This window comes from Onychostruthus taczanowskii, unplaced genomic scaffold (assembly GCF_017590055.1).
Source record: "Onychostruthus taczanowskii isolate IOZ18803 unplaced genomic scaffold, ASM1759005v1 scaffold230, whole genome shotgun sequence".
Taxonomy (NCBI): domain Eukaryota; kingdom Metazoa; phylum Chordata; class Aves; order Passeriformes; family Passeridae; genus Onychostruthus; species Onychostruthus taczanowskii.
In genome coordinates this window covers 195738-205125 of record NW_024499574.1, presented here as the reverse complement: position 1 = coordinate 205125, position 9388 = coordinate 195738, and the positions used below count along the sequence as shown (strand labels likewise).

General features: G+C 45.6%; 1 protein-coding gene across 2 annotated transcripts in view; it reads left to right on the top strand.

The window, feature by feature from the left end:
* Positions 1-6279: 6279 nt before the first annotated feature.
* LOC121336410 (ephrin type-B receptor 5-like) overlaps positions 6280-9388 on the top strand; it is a 64002-nt gene continuing 60893 nt past the window's right edge. The window contains exon 1 of one of the 2 annotated variants that reach the window (XM_041405538.1): positions 6280-6415. The gene's annotated coding sequence lies outside the window, so the exon portion shown is untranslated. Of the gene's footprint in view, positions 6416-6520; positions 6898-9388 lie in introns of those variants that run through there. The other variant, XM_041405537.1, reaches the window with a different exon arrangement.

The following is a 9388-nucleotide window of genomic DNA, read 5'->3' as shown; positions in this document are numbered from 1 at the left end:
AATATGTTGCCACCTCTGGATTCCTGAATATGCCAGTCTGTTCATGGGAGATTGAATGAGAAATTAATTTTTCTGTTGAGATGTTTCCATGTCTTACAAATAATTAAGCATTGCTTGGGGAAGAAACTGGCTCAGTCTGAAACCCAGGAGCTGCCAGGATACAGACCGGTTCTGTTCATGAAACACTTTTTCTGCCAGGAGATGTATCCAGCCATTCATTCCCTTCTCCAAAAAACTCCTGAAATAATTACATTAAGTGGAGCTTCATGCTAAACAAAATTTCTTTAACACTTCCCACGTTCTTTTTCTCTCTGAAAGAAAATAAATAATTTTATTCCCAACTAAATTTGTAGTTCTCCTTTCCTACTCATTTTTCAGCCAAGAGCTAAATGAGAAAGGCAGTCATTTATGTAACCCCTTGCTGCAAGTTTGGGCAGGCTCACAGACCTTTACTGATGGGTATGGACATAGGGTGGCACCAGTCACCCTCTTTGGCAGCCAGAAAGAAAACTCCTGTGGGTACCTTAACGTTCTCTCACAGAAGCTCAGCTCCATTCCTTTCAGCTTCCCGAGGGTGTGACGCCTTCACCTCTCTGCCTTTCAATGCCAGTAACTTAATGTCCTTATTTTTCTACTGGGCTTCCAAGAGTAAGTTGTATGTTATGTGATCTTTTTAGCAGGGCGATTTTGCTGAAATCCCAGGGCACTTAGGAAGTGCAACTTCCCTTTCCCTCTACGTAACTGTTGGTCCATTTTTTCCACTAGAGCATAAGCATGCAACTGAAAACAGAGCTTTTTGGAATCTTCTGCAGCTTTCTGGAGTCATTCTTCAGATGAGCAACAGTCACCCAAATCTAGCACAGATCTCCTTAAAGTATGGAATATTTCCAAACACTCTTATGGAAGCAACAGAACAATAGGATAATTGCAGTTTACCTGAGCCCCTCTTCCTTCCAAGTCAAACAGACAATACTGAAAAAAAAATACAGCGGGATTTTGTCTGTGGTATTCCAAAAGGAGTTTGGAGTTTCTGGTTTTCACAAGGAGAAATTAGAAATTTCATGCTTGGTCAAGAACTGTGGTTGCAGCACACATCCAGAGGAAGTGAGCGAAGCTTGGATCAACACGGATCAGCAGATAGACAGGGCTGGTCTCAGGTGCATTATAGAATACAGAGGATATTGAAAGACGTACAAGTTCACAACTTCAATCCCTTTATAAAAGATATACCTATGCATTCATAATTTCTAGGGAATTCATAGGACTTCAGTAACAATATATACAAAATAAATATACATCTCTTTAACTGCACATTTCTGTTCCTCAGTCATGGCTCCAGAGCTCATGAATTTTACTTTTTCTCCCTTTGGCAGCTTCAGAAACCCTGTAGTGTCTCATGTTCCTGTAAGCAAAAATTAATTTACAAGGTCTGGGCATTCAGGTAAAACCTAGTAACGGTATTGAACTTACACAGCTGGATTGCAGGTCTGCACAAAATTGACTAAATAGTATCCAGTCCCAGCAAGGAACAAGGCTTAGCATAAAACCAGTCATGGATTCCCAGGCAGCCACTTCTCTTTTTGAAGCTCCCCAAATCCTGGTCCACAGCAAAAATGACTGTTTTTCCCTCTGGCTGTTAGTATGATGAACACATGATGAACACTGGCACTCAGTCTGTGTGATGAGTGTGTTAGAACACTCAGGTTGCATAAGTAGGATGCTGGAAAATGGATAGATAGACATTTAGACTGTAGCTCTGGTGAACTGGCACAAGTCTAGCTGTTTCTTCCCCTTTGAGACTGTCATGATAATTTGCAACTGGCCCGTGCCAACTGAGGAGAGAAGTTAGGATGCAAAGCATAGAATTACAATGGGCAAATGTTAATTCACGTGCATGAGGTGTCCCAGCCAAATTGGGGCAACCTGAATGTGGTTTTACACACAATTCTTATACACTTCAAATATTCAGGTAATACATGATTTGACTAATCACTTACACCCACACTTCTGATTATTAATAACAGTAAATCTCTGCAAAGCACCTGCATTTTTGCAGAATTCTTACTGCTTATCTGTTGATCCAGACATCCCTGTATTCAGTCTTGCTATAATTACTTGCTCTGATGCCAGAAGATGCTGGCAAGATGTGGTCTAAGATGCTGCTGTTATCTTGGTTGTCAAAGTCCATATATCCAGGACTAGGTTACCCTTTAGTTTCTTTTACTTAAGCAGGAACAATACTAACTGCAGTAAAATTTCACAACTTTGTGACAATACAGTGTACAATGTGAAATAATCTATGTTAACAAAATTAATGCACTGTTACACTATAAAGATTTGTTGATATAATAGTCAAGGAAGATAATTTTCATAACAACTGATACACATACTTAATGAAAATAATAATTAAAATTACAGGTGGGTGAATAGTCAGCTAATGCAGATTGTGGTTTTTCTCCTCTCTGGCATTTACTTCCATTAAAGCTCATAAGCAAAGCCCTATGCAGAAATGAATGATGGCAAAGAAGGAACAAAACACAGAATAAGCCTGGTCTGTAAGCAGAAGAATACTGCTTGTTTCAAGGGAGCACTGAGACTGAGAAGCCTTCTTGCTGGTAAAAAAATCTCATTATTTGTGATAAAGATTAAAAAAGATTAAAAACCATGACTGTGTACTGGTGGTTGCCAAAAACCAGTGTGGAGACTGTAAAAGTGAAAGATCTAGTTTTTCACATTCCATCTTGAGCTGCCCCTCAGTCCTTTGCACTTCTGTGCTTCCCCAAATTATCTTCAGTTATCTCTCATGAATTTTCTGTAAGCTTCTCCTCTTTCTGTGCCAGGCTTTCTTAGGGAGAAAATACCTTTGTACTTCACCAAACACAGCAACAAACAAAACAACAAGGCTTTGGATATAGGGTATCCAAAAGGAAACTATAAGGTTTTAGTTTACTGATCTGTATGATTATTTTTCAGAAATCTGTGAAGGAAAATGTGCTATTTCAGACAGTTGCAGTGATAAATCTGCCCTTGAAAAAATCTTCTTGAAGATTTTATCCACTAAATAGTTCTGCTTCAAAACTGCTTGTCAAACATGTCCTCTCATGTATAAATAGTACCCTTCTTATTCTTTGCTTTGCCTGCTATTCTATTTGCTGTTCCCAGCTCCTCCCTTTCTTCTTCACATCCCTTTCTTTCCTTGTCTGTCTTTTATAGTTGCTCTCTGTGTATCTTGCTTTCTCTACCTCTGTCTCCCACCTCTCTTACTCTTACCCTCCTTCTTCTCTCCTTTTTCTTTGAAACTCTATTCCCCTTGTCTTAGCCTCACCCCTCCCTTTTATCCTCCTCAGCTATTCTCTCATGGGTGGTTTTCTTCTCTTTGGTTTGTGTGGTCTGCCCTGCACATTCCAATTCTTTTCTCTTCAAGACCTAACACGTTTCACACAGTGAGGAGAGTATTTGATAAATGAATTATGATTTACTGCTCTGACCATTGTTTTAATAACTGCAACTTTAAATATTACGAGATCTGTTTGTGTGTCTGGACATTTGAAACTCACTATTGTGTGGAATCGTGTCTATAAAATGAATGTCTGTCTGTGTAATGATTGCCTTTATCACTGTCTCCAAACTTTCTTGATCATGTATCCCTCTTGGTAAAAGGCTTTAGCATACACCCCCGTTATACATATATTTACTTATTTATAAGTTATGTACTACTGAAATTCTATTACTTTCCTCCTGCACACCAATGGGCTGCCTTGCATATCCCTTTGGGGTGCATGCAGCCCTCTTTGGAGATCACAGCTCTCTATCATGCTAGCCACACTGCTGCATAGGATATGCTGGTTTTGTCACATTTAAGATTCTCCTGAGAATCCGATCTATGCATGGTAGTTGGGATTGAGAGCTTTTTATTCTCTGTTTCTGTCATGTCGGCTGTGGTTGTTTATATATTGAGAGGGCTGAGGTTTTCTGGTAGGGTGTGTTAATTTGCCTAGCAGAGGAAAGATTTCAGAAACTGGAAATTTTTTTTTAAACATACACATTCTGCAGCATTGCAAAATGCTGCAACACTGGAGAAAAAAAACATTTAAATGCTGACGTAAAAATTAATCCCTCATAAAAGATTGATTGTCAGCCATCCTTTCACTTCAGGTGAAGTTTTAAAGAGGGTTTGGATGTTGCACGTGCACGCATGCACAGGAACTTTTCTCAGGCTTCCCCATTCAGCGTAGCAGTTCGCTCATGCTTGGCTTTCATTCCAAAAGAAGGAGGAGGAGGAGGTTTTGGGGGGAATATTCCGTTACCATAAAGGGGAGGAAGTGTTTCTGCAGCTATTGAACAAAGCAGCTAGTTAACCTCTTTCCCGACCCCGGTGCAATGGTACAGTCCCACTGCTCCTTTCTAGGGGCCAGATGCTCCTCATAGTAGTAAAATGAGGAAGAAAGGAAAACATATGTGCAAAAATTTACTACCCAGCTAGTAAGGACCAGATTCCAGAAGGAGCTGAATACCTGCAATTTCTCCTGAAGTAAATTTCTTTTAGAATCACATGGGGGGAGGGAGAGGGAGGGAAGTTGGAAGGAAAGAGGTCTGTTGTAATTGGTGTCTAGAAACCCCCACAGAGAGGATTAAGAAAGAAACTATGCTGTCTGGGAAGAAGTAGGTATTTGTGTTACTCTGCATATACACAGAACTGCTAGAAAACGCTGTGCTCTGTGGAAACCAGCCCTAGCTTTTTGAACACTGAGATGTGTCACTGTCTACTGATGGTGCTTCTTTTAAGCAGAACTTTACTGAATGTGCTTTTTCCTTTTGTACGTGTACAGTGTCTTACGTGGAAGAGAATCGCAGTCACTTTCTATTGTGTGTGTTGTGAAGCTGATACTTCAAACCAAAGAGAGTTACTTTGGGAACAGAAGCATTTATGAATTGTAAGGCACTGAGTTTTGATATCTTTTCCATCCAGTCCTAATGCATGCTGTGTTTAGCTCACTGCACCCTCCCTCATTTTGTGCCACTCGGCTGTGTAACTCACCGAATGGTAGGAATGAGTGGAGGGTAATGCTGTGTGCCTCATGCGCTGGCATTTCTCTCTATGCAGCCCAGTGACATTTGCAGAATGAGTAGGTAGACTCTTGTTCTTGCACTAGCAGGAAACAGGAGACATCCAGAAAGATTCTTCAAGAAAGGTGCTTTCAGTCCTTTGTTTCCACACTGGAAGGTGAGGTTCTCTTTTGGAATATCTGAGAAACCCTGTTTGATTCACCCACATGATTGAGATTTGTCAGTACCTAGAGTGAAGGAAGTGCCTTGCCTCTGTGACATTTCACAGAATCACAGCATGGGTCAGGTTGGAAGGGATCACGGGAGGGATCATCTGCTCCAACCTGCTCCAACCTCCCTGCTCAAACAGGATCATCCCAGAGCACACGGCACAGGATTGTGTCCAGATGTTTCTGGAATATCTCCAGTGAGGGAGACTCCATAACCTCTCTGGGAAATCCATCCCAATGCTCAGTCACCTGCACAGTGAAGAAGTTCTTCCTCATACTCAGGTGGAACTTCATGTGTATCAGTTTCTGCCCATTGCCCCGTGTCCCAGTGCCTGGCACCACTAAGAAGAGCCTGGATCCCCCCTCAACACCTCCCTGCAGATACTTATAGACATTGATGAGCCCCCTCTCAGGCATCTCTTCTAAAGGCTAAACAGGCCCAGCTCGCTCAGCCTCTCCTCATGAGAAAGGTGCTCCAGCCTGTTAATAATCTTTGTAGCCCCCCACTGGACCTGCTCCTGGAGCTCCATGTCTGTCTTTAATGAGGAGCCCAGAACTGGACACTGCACTCCAGAGGAGCCTCTCAAGGGCTGAGTAGAGAGGAAGCATTGGAGGTGGAGTACAAGTAAGCGCAGATGCACGAACTTGAGGCTGGGTTATACAGACCAACAGGAGATGGCACACAGTAACACAGATTTCAACAATGTCAAGACAGACTGACCAAGGATCAGTCTTGTGCAGCCAGACTGTCCTTCCTGACCTGAACCTGGCAGGGGTAGGGGCTGGGGCAGGGGCTCGCCCAGAGGCTGGGGCAGGCACAGCTGCGGCCACGCTCGGGATCCCCGGAGAGCAGGAGGTGAGGGAAGACCCTTTTGGAAAATCCCCCTCTAGAAGAGGCTGGCTGGGGGAAGCGGGAGGGCTTCGGCAGCGGAGGGAAGCCGGTGCCGCCCAGCGACCCGCCCAGCGGAGCGGCTCCGAGGGGAGGCTGCCGGAGGCCGGGGGAGCCGGCGGGGCGTGGGGCACACAGGATGGCGATGGCCGTGGAAGTGACAGGAGTGGCTGCAGCCGCCTTGGAGTGCGGGATCTCGCAGCGCCCCCACCCCCATTTGCCGTCGCTGGGCTTCTGCGAAGGAAAGCAGGTCGGGGGGGCGGAGAGAGAATGGAGGAGGGGCACGGCGAGAAGGGAGGGAGGGAGGGGGGAGAGAAAGCGAGCGAGAGAGTGGAGCCCGGAGAAAGGAACAAGGCAGATCCTGGGAAGCGAGAGAAAGGGAGACTCCTGCAGGAGGGGGAACCTGGGCGGGGAGAGCACATTCCCAGTGAAGGGCCTGGAAGGGGAGCGTAAGGGTCGGGACTGCTCACAAGCAGCCGACTTGTTGAAAGACGTCGAGCGAGGCCAGAGGCTGTGCCCGGGGCCGGGGGACAAAGCGGCGTTGGGCGCGGAGCGAGAGGGAGCTGGCGCTGGCCCGCCGGGATGGTGCAACTCGCGCGGTGAAAATGGTCTTTGTCCAACTTTTCTGATGCCGGGAGGCCGGGCGGCGCGGCTCTAGCGGGAAGGGCTCCTGCGAACACTGCTCGAGTAATGCTGGGAAGTGGAGGGAGTGTTGCTGGAGTCCTGCACAAGGTACCGTTGCGGGCGGGCGAGGACGGGCATTGTGAGTCCGGCCGGAGCGCTCGGAGCGAGCGGGACGTGGTCGCGGGTACCCGCGGGTCTCTGCCATCCGGGGGAGGGGGCGCAGAACAAACGAGGACTACTTGGAAAGGGGTTAAAACTCCTCAGGTGATGTTCTTTTTCCTCCTTTCCCGGTGTGTGCTGTTTAAAGGCGGCGTTCCCGGGACCATCCCCCGAGCGCACGTCTGCTGTCAGGTGCCCGCCGTGGGCACTGATGTGGGGAATCGGGTCCCGGCCTCTTCGCTCTCGGAGACTGCCATCACCCCCAGAGCCCTTCCACACGGCCGTGTGCGTTTGGTCTGCTCCCCGAGCGGTGTTTCCCCCCTCTCTCTCTAGCCCCCTTGGAGAGCCGTAGGGAAATGCTGCCTTTGAAGTCTCTGAAGTGGGGCTTGATGGATGCTGGTGTAGGTTCACGATCCTCGTGGAACGACACAAGGGAGGCTGTGTGGCCTTGTCTGTGGGTAGGGTTGCTCAGCGCTCTTGTGGGGGACAGATGGCTGTATGAGTGCTTGTGGCAGAGAAAAGCCGTGTTAGGCTATTTTTCAAGGAGATGATGCAAGTTACTACTACTCAAGCTAAATAAATCTGTGAATGTGGGAGGGGCTGTTGTGATGGGTAATTTTAATTTTGCCTTTTGTGGTATCCACTGAGATGATTTCACTTACTCTGAAGTTTCTCTCGCTATTACCACCCTCATTTGGCTGGGAAGGAGAGTGATCATCACCTGCCTTTCCTACAGGTTCCAGAAATCAGAGAGTGAAGATGGGGAAGCAGATCTCCCAAGGGGCATCCTTCATTAGCAGTGATACCAGGTCATGCAGATTCGTGGTGAAGTAGAGTGAAGGGGCAAATGGAAACAACAAAGTCAAGGAGAGTTAGCTGCCATCCGGCATGTCTGTTACAGAGACAAATCTGTAGCCTCAGCTGCAATGGAGGAGGAGGCTTCCTTTTTCATTGTTATATAGGTTCTAATTCAAAGCATGGAACTGGATGTGTGTGCACTTCATGTTTAGTCACAGCTGATCCACCTGCCCTAAGCCGTTAATACAAGATTTTTTGGCTACTTTTTAGGTATTTCTTCATTTTTCATTTTAGGTATTTCCAGTCTGAAATCATCCCAATGCTGATGTTCCTTTGGGAGAATGAAAGGAAAAGATAGTCCACAATCTAATAATCCTTCTCACCCCATCTCATTGCAGAAAAAAATACTGTTTTTCTCTAGAAGTTCATTCTCTAAATTCAACACTTTGCACTACTTCAGTTTACTTTGCTAATGTATTGGCAAGCTTCAGATAACTGCACATAATTGCATTCTTTCCTTTACTGCCTTTTGCCTGTATGCTCTCTTAGCCAAATTACTCATGTGCAGTTTTTAATTCCTTGACTTGCATGCCCCTCTAGCGACTGAACATTTTTTTCTTGTCTTCTGAGTTCTCCTATTTGACATTCTTGCACTTGCACTGAGCTGCTCAGAATTGTTTGCATGGCCATGTGTTTTGATTTTTGGAAAAAGCATCACTTTGCTACACTGGATACTGTATGAAGTAGGATTGTATCTCTTTCTAATTTAATCACTGAAACGCCAGAGAAAGCCATGTTTTCTTGCATTGTCCTGAAGTTCTCGGCTCTTCCAAGCTGTTATCTGTGGCATGAACAGCTTAGGTTGTTGAGACTTTTTGGAGGGGGTTGGGGAGGAGATGTCTAATTCTTTTTTCTTTTGCCCAAGGCTGCTACTGTCTTTGCCTCCTGTATTTTGCTTGGAGGCTGACCAATGGCACAGTGTAAATCCTTTTTGGGGGGAAGGCAGCTGGTGGCTCCAAGGAGGCAGCTGCTTATTCTCCAGCATGCTCCCATAGGCTGCCAGCAGATGTGTCTGACAAGGGAGCTGATCCCTTAGCCCATTGGGAATTGTCTTCCTTATGCCTGTACGGATTCACTGTGTGGATCCCTCTTTGTGCCCAGGTGCAGATGGCTTCCCCTTCTCCCCTCTGATATTGCATGTGCCATATGCAGAGAATCATGTAAGAGATGAGTGTATCCCCCCCCCCAGCCCCGTTATCTCGTGTGCCTCCAATTAAGACAGTTTTGTTTTTTGGCCAGCTTTCCTTCCCTGGACTGTCAGAAGATTTATGCATGTTTTTCCTCTGGTTCAGGAATGCTCCTGCCTCCAGATTTGCTCCGCTAAAACCTTAGTTTCTTTGTATTTCATTATCCATCAGCAATCTCTGTACAGAGGGTTAACCTGAAGTCACTGCAGATTAGTGCAGAGTGCTTTTGGAGCACACTTAAGGTTGCACAATATATTTTTATTTTTCATTTTTGTGGCCATATTGCATATGTTTACTGCACACATAAACAATAGAAGGTGGAAGAAGTACAAATTGGTGGTCAAGCTAGAGCTTTGTAATGTCATTTAGCCGCCAAACAAGAGGGCAGTGTCTTC